Source organism: Anser brachyrhynchus (genome assembly GCF_964034855.1).
Source record: "Anser brachyrhynchus genome assembly, chromosome: 14".
NCBI lineage: Eukaryota > Metazoa > Chordata > Aves > Anseriformes > Anatidae > Anser > Anser brachyrhynchus.
The window spans coordinates 13,872,844-13,887,712 of record NC_137709.1 but is presented as its reverse complement, the minus strand read 5'-3'; the positions used below and the strand labels follow the sequence as shown (position 1 = coordinate 13,887,712).

Genomic DNA, 14,869 nt, shown 5'->3' with positions numbered 1-14,869 from the left:
TCACGCCGTGGCCCTGTGAGCACAGCCCTCGTGGCACAGCACAGAACAGTATGCCAAATGCTTATGCAAGGGGGTTACTGGGCTGCATGCAGCAGGTGGCTTTTTTTGGCACATCCAGCAGCTAATGCTGGAGTCTGAGACTCCTTCAGCAGGGAAAAGAGTTTGTCTCAGGAAAGAGCATAAAGGGAATTTCAAACAAGTTTGTATTTTGGCTTGCACCGAGCTGCAGTGGGAGATCAAAACTTCTCTGCAACGTGAGCAGTAGGCGTGGGGCTCTGCATCGCCTGCTACAGCCGGAGAGCTGCGGCGTTGTTTGCCCCACTGCGGCAAGGTGTGTGAGCTCACCTGCTCTGCTGGCAGCTGGAGAGATCACTTGATTATGCCAGATGCTGGTTTCCTTCTCGGTATACTGATCCACAAGGGAGACACGCTGAGGGGGGGCCGGAGGTACCAGCCCCACATGAGACCCCCCCACTGCTCGCCCTGCCCTGGGTGACAAACGTCAGTGCCTGCAGCCACCTACACACGGCGGGGTTCTGCAGCGCGGGCAGGACTTCATGAACACATTTGAACTGAAATCCTGCATACCAACAGAACACCTCCCTCCTTTTATCGCTTACGAGGGTCTGCTCCAGCCGGCTGAGATCTCTGCTGTCACCATCTCCCCTCCGCGGGATCGCTTCCAGCCTGCTCTGCGGAGGGACCCGCGGCAGGCTCTCAGAAGGCAGTGCCCACGCTGGCAGACGGGCTGACGTTTACTTTTCTTCTTATTGTACCTAAGGGATCCACGCGCAGCCAAAGCAGTTTCGTAACAGAACTAAATACACAAACCAGCTCAGTATCTAAGCAGCCAGAAGAGTTTAGTAAATATATTATCTAGGCTTACCAACCAAATGCAGACATCTCCTACTTGTAAAATGAAGTAACTGGTAAGACTGGAGCACAGGATAAATAAACAAGAAAACCATCAATTTCTGCAACAACCTGCTTTTAAGACCAGCACATTGTGGATCTATCAGTACACAGAGCAATGATTTGGGACCTGCCTCTGCTCCCGTGGGAGGACGTGGGGCCCTGCAGCAGCACGGCTGGGAGCAGCCAGCTCGGCGCGTCCGTCTGAAACCCAGGACTTGAAGGGAGCGATGGCAGCTGGAGGGCGAGCTGCTGCCGTGGGGTGAAAGGCTTCTGTGTGAGCCCCATCACTGGGTCCCTGACCCTGTGCCATAAACCAATTTTCACTTCAGAAGTGCTGCAGGCTCACAAACTGACTGGCTGGGCACTTGAACCCAGGTAAAGATTTGTCTCATCTTTTTTTTGTGTGCTTGCCCAAAAACTTGAGGACCATCTAATGTATGACCCAGAAGTAATTAGAAAATATTAAATAATGCTGCTTTATACAAAAATAAGTCTAAATACAGCCCTGTATGACACCAAAATACAATGTCTATTTTAAACACAGACCAAATTTCAAAGAAACTACGAGGCAACTGCCCCAGTATCAATAAGGGATGAACACTCTCAGCAGTCTGGGGGAGGTTTTCCAAACATTACAGCTTTTAGTCCTTTTACTGTGTTAGCGAAGTCAGCACTAAGGAATTGCCCCTAAGGACAGGGCTTTTCCCCAAGTAATGATTAAAGAAGGAAGAAAAAAACTGTCATTAAATACTCCAACTCTCCTTTGCACTAACAACTTTATCTAGGCTCCGAGTCCTGTTGATTCATTCTACCACTTGTGTGCGCACAGATCAAAATGACCAGCTAACTTCTTCCATCTCATACCTTTGTACCTGGTGAGGCTCAAACCTGGAACTTGCATCTAAAATGTATTTCCTTGTCGGTCTGCATTCAGGAAGTTCTGCACCCTTAGGGTATTAGCTAACTTATATGCAATTTGTTGGTAGCGTGATTTCATTCACTGAATTACATCCTTTTATTAACGGATCACGCATTTTTTGCTTTCCTCTCAGCTATTCCCATCATCCTCTCCATGTTGTGCCCTTCTTTACAAAGGCATTGACACCTATTAAAGCACATTCCCTGGTGCAATCTGCAGGGCTATCATACATTTCTCACCAGCTGCAAAGACTCCCATGGCTCCAGTAGCACACCAGCATTGACACTGATGGGTGAAGGTGCTGTGAGCCCTCCCAGCACGATGGGTCCTTTCTTCAAGGAACCAGCCCCAAAACAACTCCTTCGTTGGCCTTTTTTTTTTTTTTTTCTTTTCTTTTTTATCCTTCCTGTGGGAAGGACACTGAAAGACAGTCTCCAAAACCCACGCTAGGAGTAGGCTGCCCGCAGGCACAGACCTAACAGCCCTTCTCTTCTCTGTGTTCCTCGCAGCGCTGTGCCACAGCGTCTCTGGCTTGGGACCATCGCTGACTTGCAATGTTTTCTATCCCATAACCTAATTTCATTTGCACACAGAAGCTCTCTGGGCAGCACACACAACCTTTGAGGGAAACATATGTCTTTTCATCCCCCCAGGATGTGCTAGCACATAAAATCATCCCCCAGACTTATGCAGGCCCATAAAAATCACTTCAACAATGTGTTATTCTTAATTGCTTCAGGCAAGCTAGCCAGGACTGCTGGAGCCTAAATACCGACTGTCTATAAAAACAGAATAATTTCTTATGTTCTCCAGCAGCACCTACCCCGTGCGCTCTAAGGACCAGTGCTGCTGGCACAGGCTGTCACATCCCGTCCTCCTGGGCTAGGGGACAAGAGGCATCACGGGGGACTGCAGCAGCACCATCCACCAGTGCAGACGAGGAGATGCCACTCCTGGAAAGACAGGCTTTGAAACTTTTTTTTTTTTCAGTTTTTACTATTTTAGCTCCAATACCAGTAGCTATGAAATTAATGTAGTTATGATTTCAGATTCTATGTCTGTCTACTCAAAGCTATCCATCCTTGTCCCCGTACAGCACGTTTTCTTTTTGCAGTACTAGCACCGACACATTTGCGTAGTAACACAGCACCGATCCCAGCTACACAAGTTACCGCAGAGAGGACAAGCCTCTGAACGATGAATTCTGTCGATAGGTTACATTCAGTGACTGCAGATTTTCACTCAAAGCTAAGTATAAGGGAAACCAACGGTCTTCCCAGCACTAACGTGTGGTGTATAAGAGCTGCTGGTAACCCCGGAGTCAAGCACAGGGCCACATGCTGATAAGGGATCTTATCAATGGGATCTTATAAACACCTGATGGGGGTGGGTGGCAGTGAAGAAGAGGGAGCCAGGCTCTTCTCAGTGGTGCCCAGTGACAGGATGGGAGGCAATGAGCATAGAGAAATAGGGTACTGAAAGAACTGGCGGAGGAGCTGGCCGAGCCGCTTTCCATCATTTATCGGCAGTCCTGGCTATCGGGGGAGGTCCCAGTTGACTGGCGGCTAGCCAATGTGACGCCCATCTATAAGAAGGGCTGCAGGGCAGAGCCGGGGAACTATAGGCCTGTCAGTTTGACCTCAGTGCCAGGAAAGCTCATGGAGCAGATTATCTTGAGGGTCATCACACGGCACTTGTAGGGTAAGCAGGCGATCAGGCCCAGTCAGCATGGGTTTACGAAAGGCAGGTCCTGCTTGACGAACCTGATCTCCTTCTATGACCAAGTGACGCGCTTGGTGGATGAGGGAAAGGCTGTGGATGTGGTTTACCTTGACCTCAGTAAGGCTTTTGACACAGTTCCCCACAACATTCTCCTCAAGAAACTGGCTGCTCGGGGCTTGGACTGGCGTACGCTTCGCTGGGTTAGAAACTGGCTGGATAGCCGGGCCCAGAGAGTTGTGGTGAATGGAGTCAAATCTGGTTGGAGGCCGGTCACTAGTGGAGTCCCCCAGGGCTCGGTACTGGGGCCGGTCCTCTTTAATATCTTTATTGATGATCTGGATGAGGGCGTCCAGTGCACCCTCAGTAAGTTTGCAGATGACACCAAGTTAGGTGCGTGTGTCGATCTGCTCGAGGGCAGGAAGGCTCTGCAGGAGGATCTGGATAGGCTGGAGCGATGGGCTGAGGCCAACTGCATGAAGTTCACCAAGGCCAAGTGCCGGGTCCTGCACCTGGGGCGCAACAACCCCAAGCAGAGCTACAGGCTGGGAGATGAGTGGCTGGAAAGCTGCCTGGCCGAGAAGGACCTGGGAGTACTGGTTGATAGTCGGCTGAATATGAGCCAGCAGTGTGCCCAGGTGGCCAAGAAGGCCAACAGCATCCTGGCCTGCATAAGAAGCAGTGTGGCCAGCAGGTCTAGGGAAGTGATTGTGCCCCTGTACTCGGCTCTGGTGAGGCCGCACCTCGAGTACTGTGTTCAGTTTTGGGCCCCTCGCTACAGGAAGGACATGGACGTGCTCAAGCGAGTCCAGAGAAGGGCGACCAAGCTGGTGAGGGGTCTGGAGAACAAGTCTTACAAGGAGCGGCTGAGGGAGCTGGGCTTGTTCAGCCTGGAGAAGAGGAGGCTCAGGGGCGACCTTATCGCTCTCTACAGTTACCTTAAAGGAGGCTGTAAAGAGGTGGGGGTTGGTCTGTTCTCCTACGTGCCTGGTGACAGGACGAGGGGGAATGGGCGAAAGTTGCGACAGGGGAGTTTTAGGTTGGATGTTAGGAAGAACTTCTTTACCGAAAGGGTTATTAAGCATTGGAACGGGCTGCCCAGGGAGGTGGTGGAGTCACCATCCCTGGAGGTCTTTAAAAGACGTTTAGATGTAGAGCTTAGCGATATGGTTTAGTGGAGTACTTAGTGTTAGGTCGGAGGTTGGACTCAATGATCTTGAGGTCTCTTCCAACCTAGAAATCTGTGATACTGTGATACTGTGAGCACAAACTGAAAACCAGGAAATCTACTTAAAGGCAAGAAAAAGCATGTTTTGGTGGTGAATAGGGTCAAACAGCGGTAAGGCTGCCAGGGAAGCTGTGGAGTCTCCATCCCCAGGGACAATTCAAGACCTGACAGGACCAGCTCATGTGCAACGTGCTCCAGTGCGCCCAGCCTGCAGCAGGGGCTGGATCAGGGACCTCTGGAGGTCTCTGCCAGCCTCAGCTACTCTGGGAGCCCATGCATGGGTGATATAAGACCTGCCTTTACAGGACTTTAAGTCCCCTGACCCTACTGCCTTCCATTAATGTCAAATCCTAACCCACAGACTCCACCCTGCACCATTACCTTCCACAAAACATGCCCCATGGGAAGATCAGGTCACCAGGAGCCAATGGCCATACAATCTGGCTGAGAGACCGAGTCCACAGGAGAGACTTGAGCTATGCCAGCTTCAAATCTGTGCAAGGGCAGTGACAATACTATTAGAAGCTCGTATTTCTGATAAAAAGTTGTGACATGTTATGTTTTTCTTCTACAAAAGCTTGAGGAGCGGTTAGAACAGACTGTCCTGTACAAAGCAAAAGTTCATCACTTGCCATTTTGCAAGGAATTAAATCCCACGACAACGTTAAAAAGAGCTCAGTTATAAAATAACTGCTATCAGATCTATAATCTGTAACGCAATAAGTGAAATGGATGATTTATAAGGAGCTGTAGTGATAACTCACTTAGAAGGAACACATTCTGTGTCAGCCTGAACCGCTGGCCAAGAACTGCTCTTTTACAGCACCAGGGAGAATCAAGAGGAGAAAGCACAACTCGTTGAGAGGTTTCAGAAACGATCAGGAGTGTGTCCAAATCGCTAATCCTTCCGTCACCTCCCCGTGCATCTGCTTTCTCAGCACTGCGTGTGCTCAGGTGTGTCGGCCGCTGACCTGCGTTTCATCAGTTTGCTGGGGGCCCGGAGAAGGAAGATCCTGTGGAAAGGCACCGCCAGCACTCAGCAACAACCAGCATCGTGTAGGATGCGTGGCGGGTGGAAAAAGGCGGGGGGGAGGGAACTGGCTACAGGGAAATAGATAAAAAGGAGAAAAACTGAGTCATTAAATTGTGCTGGAAACTTCAGAAGAAATGATAGAGAGCTTTTAAAAAAATGAAATATGCAATTTACAGTACCTGGCTGTGGTACTTTTATGAACAGTCATCTTACCAAGAGTGGGATTCTCCACCTGACCAGTCACCAGGTCACATTGCAGACAGTGGAAAGAAATCATTTTCAAGGAGCAATCCTACTCACCTAAAAGTAGATTTCTAAAATAAATCTATGATCATGTATTGACATTTTGTTTTCTCTCTCTAGCATCTGGAAATGAGGGCTAAAGGGACTAGACAAGATGCAGACATTTGACGTTTGGGAAAAGAAACCCCATTCTTAGCATCTGCTTCTTAATACCGGTACTACTTAAGAGATGTGAGACCTACCTGAGACACACAGAGACTATACGCTTTAAAAGGGAACCAATATTAGGCCCTAAATCAGCAGATTTGCCTGCGTACCTTGAACGAAATACTGTGCAATGTTCCAACTTGGAAATATTTTTTATCCTTTCTTTCTGAAGAAAGCTCAAAGGCTTCGTGAGACGTCAGTGAAGCACCGAATTTACTCTCGTTGCAATGCCTGGGGCAGCAGGCACTGCTTTGGGTCAGCAGCGCGGAGCACCCGGAGCAGAGATGTGCCACCGCCTCTTCTGCCTCCGCACAGCGCTGCTCTGTCAGAAATAGACACTGAGAGGAATTTTCTGATTTTCTCACTGTGGAGAACCTTCCCTCAGACAACATGAAGGTCCAAAACAGATTTTGGAATGGAAAAATGAACCTTAGCCCTAACATTGCAGTTTGGCTAAGGAAGCAAATGAATGCCTCATTATGAACGTAGGTAAGATAGACACTACGAGAGCTTAAAATACACAAACAAGGAGAAGAAGACCTGAACCCACTCTCTGTGCGATGACCCGTGCCAGGTCCCAGGGGGTCACTGAAGCCTGGCAGGCAGCCTGTCTCTAAAACATCCCCTAAAATCTCCCTGTGACCTTCCCCCGGTGCACGCAGCAGCCTGCAGCGGCTCCGCGTGTGCTGTAGCAGCCTGCCGCCTAACCCGGCCGCTGCTCGCGCCTGCAGCAGACTTTCTGGAGAACCACCGGCTTTTTGCAACGTGTTAGAGAAGCAGACAGAAATGTTACAACGTGTGACAGGGTTACTGAGGTGTGATGTCCATTAGAAGCCACTTAGCTTTATGACACAATCCGATTTGGCACTGGTGTGTGAGGCTATGCTGTAAAAGCCAGTATGTATTACATTATGATGTGAAGAGGGACTCATTAAATTAGGAATAGGATCTCTCATAGAAGCCAATAAGCATCAGACGGAGCTGTGGAAAGAGTTCATTACATAAGAATATAAAAAGGTGGGCTGTTACATTTTGATTTGTTAAAAAGGCCAAAAGGCATCACATGAAAAGGGCCTATCGTCATGTTACAACGTGCAATAAAAGCCAATATAAATTGCATTATGATTTTAATGAGGCAGTCATTGAGTTACAACACATAATTGAAGCCAGTAGGTCTTACGTAAGGACGTGAAGCGGGATTTGTTATCTTCGTAACACCGCATGCCAACCACAGGACTCCGCAGGATGATGCGAAATGGGACTTCTCGAGACTGAGATGCAAAGAGGATTTTTCACGCTCGTGTTGTGTTATACAATAGAAGCCAGCAGAAAAGTGAATTATGATGTGTGGAAAGGGACACTTCCTAACCATATGCAATAGCTATGAAATAAAAATTCCAGCTAAATGGGACAGGATGGATGTAAAATTAGCAGCGCTACAAAATCAGGCCTAACAGTACAATGAGGAAAGGGATTTACTGCGGCTGCTTGTTCATCTGAAGGCAGCACACAAAACGGCATGGTGCAGTGCTCAAGCCGTGGTGGTGCTGTATTTTGAGGAAAAGCTGCTAGAGGAGCACCTGAAGATACTCTTTGTAAGGACGAGGCGTGTTTTCCAGAGTGGAAGGCAAAGAAACACTGCAATACCCAGCAGAGGAATGGCGCACGCTCCCTGTGCCGGTAGCCTCGGTATTTTAGCTGTGACGTTCCAAATGCACCTGAAGGTAGCAACAATCTGACTGCACCCACTGTACCCACCACTGATGGCCAGCATTCGCACCCACAGTGAAGCCACAAATCTGAGTTACCTCCCTGTGAAAACCTTCCTTTCCTTCCTGGGTGGATGCTCTGAGCCTTAACGGGGGACCAGGCGCGACCCACAGGCGGGCAGGCAGCCGCTGCTCTCCAGGCAGCCTCTGGGATGCTGCTAGTGGGGGATGCCAGCCACAGGGCGCCTGCTCCTCCCGGCCCAGCTGCTGCAGGAGCCAGGATGCCGCACAAAGCAACACAACACCAGACTTTGGAGAGCTGGAGAGGCCCATCCCCAGCACGGTGCAGGGGAGCCAGGCTCTGCAGCCCAGGAGAGCGGCTCTGGTACCTCCTGGGGGGGGGGGGGGGGGGCATGGAGTAGCCGAGCAATTATTTGAATCAATTAGCAAGCCCCGTTTCCATTTAGACATTTAGCAACGTCAGGAGCTTTCCAAGAGTCTGTTTCTTCTCATGCTCTTTTTCCCCCAGCATGTTTTTAATTACGGCCAACGCTAATTTTAACGAGTTGTCTGCCTTCAGTTCTGCGTGACTATAATGTTCTCCAGCTGATTTTCAAAAAAAAAAAAAAATCAGAAGGTTTTAACTTCTGAAGCTTCCTTTTCAACAAAAACAGCCGCCCGTTACACAGCTTGGCAGCCGGCCGCGCTCTGGGAGCTGCACGGCGCCGCGCTCCAGGCAGGCCTGGCCCGGCCGCGTCCCGACTGGATCCAGGCTCCCGGAGCCGTGGGCAACACAGAGGGCACAGGTGAAGCTCTCTCGCTGCCTGCGCCCTTGAATCCAGCCCTCTTTGGCTTCATGGAGCTCGGCTTTCCTCTTGTTTTTGCTTACTTACATGCACTCAGCTTTCAAGGCTGTTAGCGCTTCCCGTGGCTTGAAAGCCAAAGAGGAAAAGCGGCGATCATCCAGGTAGCCGCCCGCCTAACGCTGCAGGCAGAATTTCTTGTATTATTCTTGCCTCGGGACAAATTCTCTTGGCTCAGGTAAGGTACAATTATAGAAAAAGGCCGGGTCTTGATGTAAAGCATCCAAGTCATTGAGAAATGACGTAGCGATTTTTCAGCAACATTTTCCATTTTTCTAATAAATCACAGCTTTCAGACAGGACCCCCCCCCAATCTCTTCCAAGAACAGGGGACAGTGCCTACCTTGGGATTCATTTTGTTCAGAAAAGGGGAGATTAGAGAAGTTGATGCTCAGACCCTTCTACATACTGCTGTGCTCACAGGTGAGGTACAGGGAAGGGCTGGCAGGAGACGACTGCAACCTCCCATCACTGCTTTGCCCCAGAGTTGTTAAATCCTAAAAATATCAGCACGGAGAGCATCCTTGAAACATTACCCAAACACTTGGCTTCAGGCCTGAGATCTTAATCTGAGGCTCTTCTTACCATTCAAGAGGACTCAGAAATCAGATTACGCAACAGTGACACTCCGCTGTTATCACCAGGCAGACTTCTCCACTACTAAAATCTGTACAGCACATGAAACCTTCCACCCACAGATGCACATCATCATTGCTCTTATTTTTCCATTATTACATCACTCACATATATCTCCTGAAAAAGCATGAAAGGAAAAATTGTGAACAGGTTAACTTACTTGACAAACTGTTCAGAAGGCCTGCACAGTTCTTTTGTCACTGCAAACGAATGTGCTTTCCTGTTCGCTTTGAACCGATACACCTGCTCTGAAATTGTATTTTGTCTCTGCTTATTTTAGTGATACTTGTGCTATCCACCTGAGCCTTTTCTTTTTTTTTCCCCCCACACCATAAAGTAAAATGTAGCTTCGCTGAAGCAAATGCAATTTTCAGACTTTCCACCCCTTCAGGAATTTTATAGTTTGTTTCAACAGTTCTGAAAAACCTCTAGCTTTGACAAATACTTATGTGGTTTTTGCCATGAAACAGAATGATGCTCGGCCCTTGCTGCACCCACAAACAAAATTATGCACACGCAAACACCGTAACGCAATAGAACGTATCAGGTTGTTAATAAATGGAGCTGTTGGCTGAAAGAAGCTCAGCCAGACCTATTTCTGCACTTAATAACTGCTAAGTATCATCCAAAGAGACAGGAGCCATCCCTGCCAAACCTGTAGGTCATCCACCCTGCACCAGTCGGATAGAAAAGCACCAAGAAGATGTTTATTATTACATTAGAATGAAGAGTGCCTCTTTCTCAGACCCACTGTATATTCTCCCCTGAACCTGTTCCATTTTGCATTTAGCCAATATTGTATTGATTTGCCATGATTTTGTATAAGAACTTAATGTTTTCTTTTTAGTCTTCCAGACCAAAGGTTAACTCACAGTGTAATGAAATCCCACAATTCAAGCACGCTCCCAAAGCGTGCCATATACCGCACGTAAACGTCCTAATATTCTACATTCTACATCCGTATATCACCAAGAACACTAAACATGAGAAACAAGATTTTCAAGAGCATCACAGGTATTTGAGAGCAACCCCAAGCGATAACCAAAGCAAGGCACGGGACAGGGCCTGCCTGGAACACAGGCACCGGGCTGGGGAGCAGCAGCGCCGCGATGCAGGGACAGCCAGCCCCCAGCACGGCCGGCACTACCTGCCTCACTCCCCATCGGAGCTAACAAACTGCTATGGTTTATGAAAAAGAACTAATTGTTACACTCCTCTTTGTTAGGACGCAATTTAATTCTGTACATTACGTTTTAGTACCGCTTTGGATGCGGTTATGAGCCCACGCTAGCTTGGCCATGGCACCTTCACAGAAGGTGTCTCGGTTTGAATCAGGAGCACAGTCCTGCCCAGCTGCACCTGATTATCAAAGGGACAGAGAAAAGGTGCCTGAATCGAGGCTCAGTCCCATGGAAATCCCACAGAACCTACCCAGAGCTGAGACAACCCCCGTGCACACAGGCAACACGTGTCCGCACTCCCCTGCAGCAGCGCCCGTGCCGCGGCCCTTCCGTGCCATCACTGTCTGACAGCACAGGGGGAAGCATCGAACGCTGCAAGTTCACGAGTGATTTATGCACTTGTCATTATTCATGGCTATAAAACATTATAATGCTCGAAATAAGTAAAAACATTTTTGCAGCTGCTGCAAATGTTTCATTCCTAGATGTAAGCTTGGCTGAGACACAGGGATCGCTGCATAAGCGCCAGATTCGCAGTGAAGTAATTAGCACTTTGAAATACACATCCACCTAACGCGGGCACTCACAATTCAGCCAGCGTTTCAACATGACCAACGCTGATAACTAGCCGCAAAGACAAATGTTTCCCAGGCTGCTCTCCTCCAGACAGGTAACCTTATCCCTCATCCCAAAGGTGTGGAAGAGCAAGGATGAAGTGTTACAGACCTGGAACGACGTCCCGCGCTACAGATGTGTAAAACAGCTGGGCAAATGATGTCATTAAAAATACTTTGCCACCTCTGCTACTTGCTCTTGTTATTAAAAGCAGACATTAACTTTCTTTACCTAATCGCACTGTGTAAACCTGTTGTGTCAAGTCCTCAGCACGTTCTGTTCCTAATTAGCAAAGACAACCCACAGCTGCTTCCCATAAACTTCTCCGGGTGGCTTTGAACTTGCCGGGCTGCAACGCAGATGTGTTTTGCTTCTGAAATGCACATTTCTATCCGAATAATAGAGGCTTCTTCTGGAGAATCCATACATGCTCTATTCCAAACCCACGGCCCATGGAGCATGCATGGACCATAACTCAAAATGAGATGGAAATATAGCAATAATGCTTTTTATCCATCTTTCCATCGCAGACGGATGGATCTTCAAGTCATCTGCAGACTAGCTTCACTCAACCAAGCATCCACTGAGCTGCTTGGAGTACAACAGCTGGATCCAAATTCCCCTAAAAACCAATGAGAAGATCTCAGTGGCTTTTAATGGTCCCAAAATACAGTTTCTATTAGTAAAGAGGAAATAGTATGTGCTTTAGAAAATAAGGGTCTTAAGAAACATTGATATTGTTCTAGGTTCTGATAGCACCACCCTTCTGACAGAGCAGACCTAAATATTCCTGTGATCCTACCAAGCTAAGCTTTCGTGCTTACTGGGTTACTAAGGAGCAAAGTTTTCGGATGTACTCAGCATGCTTCAGGCCATGCTCTCGTTACAACTACTAGAGAAACCTCTGCTGATTTCAGCTAGAGTAAAATCAGGATGGCGTCAAGAATCAAATCCCATCGCAAAGACACATGCACTTTTTCCTTGTTCCATTTTATCATGATAGAGCCCCACATACCAGTACTGCTGGTTACCCGCTCGAGGCATCCCGGCGTACCTTGTCATGGGCACAGCGAGCAGCCACACGCTGTTTTCCTTCCAAGAACTCCATCACTCTCCCAGATCGCAGGAGGAAAAGGTCTGACTAGGTATTAGTAAACAGGGATGAAAAGTCGGTTATTTGATAATCCTATTAAGTTTCACTAGGTTTTAAATAACTCCAGCTGACAGCATTACAGCTGGTTTTCTCATCTGTGCAGCAGGACAGTGAGCCAACACACCGCTCAGGGTCTCTTTACAGTGACGGGCAGCGAACCCCAAAACACGCATTTGGGAAAACACGTCCCATTAGGGACGCCCCATGCCTTGGGACTACCTCAGAATAACCCACTAATCACTGTCGAAGGAGGAACAGGTAGGTATATTCCCTCTGCTTTAAAATTAGAGAGATTTTCAAAATTCCTCCTGGATTCAAGAGCTCGTGGCTTTTTACAATGCTTTGTAACAGCCTAGGGTCACGTCTTCTGCTGGCATACCTCCACTTCAGCTAAAGGAGAATTCAGTTCCCACTGACATCTAAACAAAAAAGATCCCTGAGGCAGGGGCCTCAGAGAAGTAATTGCAAACGTAGCGAAGGCACCGGGACTGCAACCCTCTCCAGCCAGTCCCAAGCAATGGCACAGGAGAAGCTGGCTCTACCGGCTGGAACTCCACCTCAGCCCACGTTTGGGGGTTTTGATATGCTCAGATTTACAGCAACATCTTCATTTTCCCTTCTTCCAAACCCTTTACATCAATGGTTTTCTGCAGGTGCTTTTTTTTCCTTTTTTTTTTTTTTAAGGAAAAAAATATCAAAACAAAGGATAATAGGATCAGAATAATGGGATAATTTATTTCTTTTGGGGAAGTTTCATATGTGCAGCTCACTCTCCTAAAAAGCTATTGCAAACGAGTGCTTTTTCCTATCATATTCAAGGTGAAAACAGAGATACAACCTAAACAGTATGAATGGCCTTTTCAGAAGGAGACTTCTTACCACATTTTTTTTTAAATCCTTCAGTGAGTCTAGCAAAACGTATAAAATGCTTACTAATAGATCATTTCTAGAGTGAAGTAAGAAGTCTTTCAGCATAAGAGCTGAAGACTTTTATTATTCCTGGTAGAGTCACTATAAAAATGGGAAAAAAAAAAAAAGGTGATAAAGTTCCTTACTAGGAAAATCTTCAGAGCTAGAAAATTCAGAGCTTTCAGCAGAGGACATAGCTGCCTAGAGAGAAGAAAAGCGGGGATAATTCCTGATCCATCACGTTCCCTTAGCTGTAAAACTACCGAATATTAAGTTTTCTAGATTTACTTCTGCTGTTAATAGGAATTGCCTAGGCTTTTGTATACACTAGAGATAACCCTTTTTTATCACTTCCTTGCCTTCTACATTCAAGCTAAAGAAGGCAGAGATGTTAAAAGTACCATTTCCCTCTTCCTTCCTAGCAAAACCTTTAAAAACATATATATATATATATATCTACAATATAGTCAATATTTTATTGAACTCAAAACTGCACCCTTCACTTTTCTGAGCTTTGGGGCTGATTTTACAGCAAATGAGAGAGGAGGAGCTGAGCAGGAGGCGGCAAACGGCAGGTCCCCTGGGAGGAGCAGCGCAGCAGCAGCGGCAGAGCACGGCCCTCCATGTATGACAGCGTTCTCAGTTACTGAGCAAGTGCAAGCTAGTTATTAGGCTCAGCTCCTGTGAATACCTGGTGCGCTGTCAGGATTAACCTGACAAGTTAATTTGACCTTGCAGACAGATCCTCCATGGAAGAAGAGATTCTCCACCATGAAGACTCAGAGGAACAACATATCCTGACGGATGCTGCTTTCCGCGTTTCCTAATGCAAAATGCTGTTGTTTTGCTAAATTATACTTTCTGCTAAACAATCAGAACGTACTGAATGTTGGGGTATTATTTACTATCCAAGTATTACTTCACTCATTCAACTCACAGGATACATGATAGCAGAAAACACAGTTTTCCAGAGAGAAAACAATTTTTCTACCACTTTTCCTATCACACACCTCAAGCACTGAAACTCTTGAAACAGTGCAGGCCACGTGCTTTGACTGACAACCAGATGCTGGGGCTACAAGCAATAAGAAAAAAAAAAGAAGAAAAAATTCCATGTGTCTACCAAGAATTCCTGGATCAGGTTGGGTTTTCTGGTGTGTTTTTTTTTTTTTGTCTTCCCCCCCCCCCCCCCCCCCCCCATGTATTCATCAGAGAAAGTGTGCTCACAATAATTACTCGATGCTTTGGTTTTAGAGCCCTTCCTACTCAGCCCAGCCGTACTTCAAGTCACGCAGCGCCTTTCTGTGCGAGGTGTGAGAAGATACAGGACCACCGCAGCTCGGTAATTTAAAGGAACACCTCTTCTTCGTCCTAGGGCCATGGGATCTGTCCCGAAGATAACCTGCAGATCCTCCGCCCGCACACAGCTATGTTTCACTTGCCAGGAGCAGAGGTCAGGGGGCTGGGTTTGTTTAGGTTAATGCTATCACTGCTGGTGGTTTAAAAAAAAAAAACAAAAAACACCTTTGGCCATAAACT

General features: G+C 47.4%; 1 long non-coding RNA gene across 2 annotated transcripts; it reads left to right on the top strand.

Annotated features, from left to right (window-relative positions):
• Positions 1 to 1,154: 1,154 nt before the first annotated feature.
• Positions 1,155 to 12,271, top strand: LOC308177960. Of its 2 annotated transcripts, XR_013939521.1 has the most exons (4): positions 1,155 to 1,290; positions 5,605 to 5,837; positions 6,178 to 8,358; positions 10,328 to 12,254. It is a non-coding gene; the product is annotated as an uncharacterized lncRNA (long non-coding RNA). The 2 variants fall into 2 exon arrangements; XR_013939520.1 differs by lacking the exon at positions 1,155 to 1,290 and having other exon boundaries at positions 4,820 to 5,837; positions 10,328 to 12,271.
• Positions 12,272 to 14,869: the final 2,598 nt, after the last annotated feature.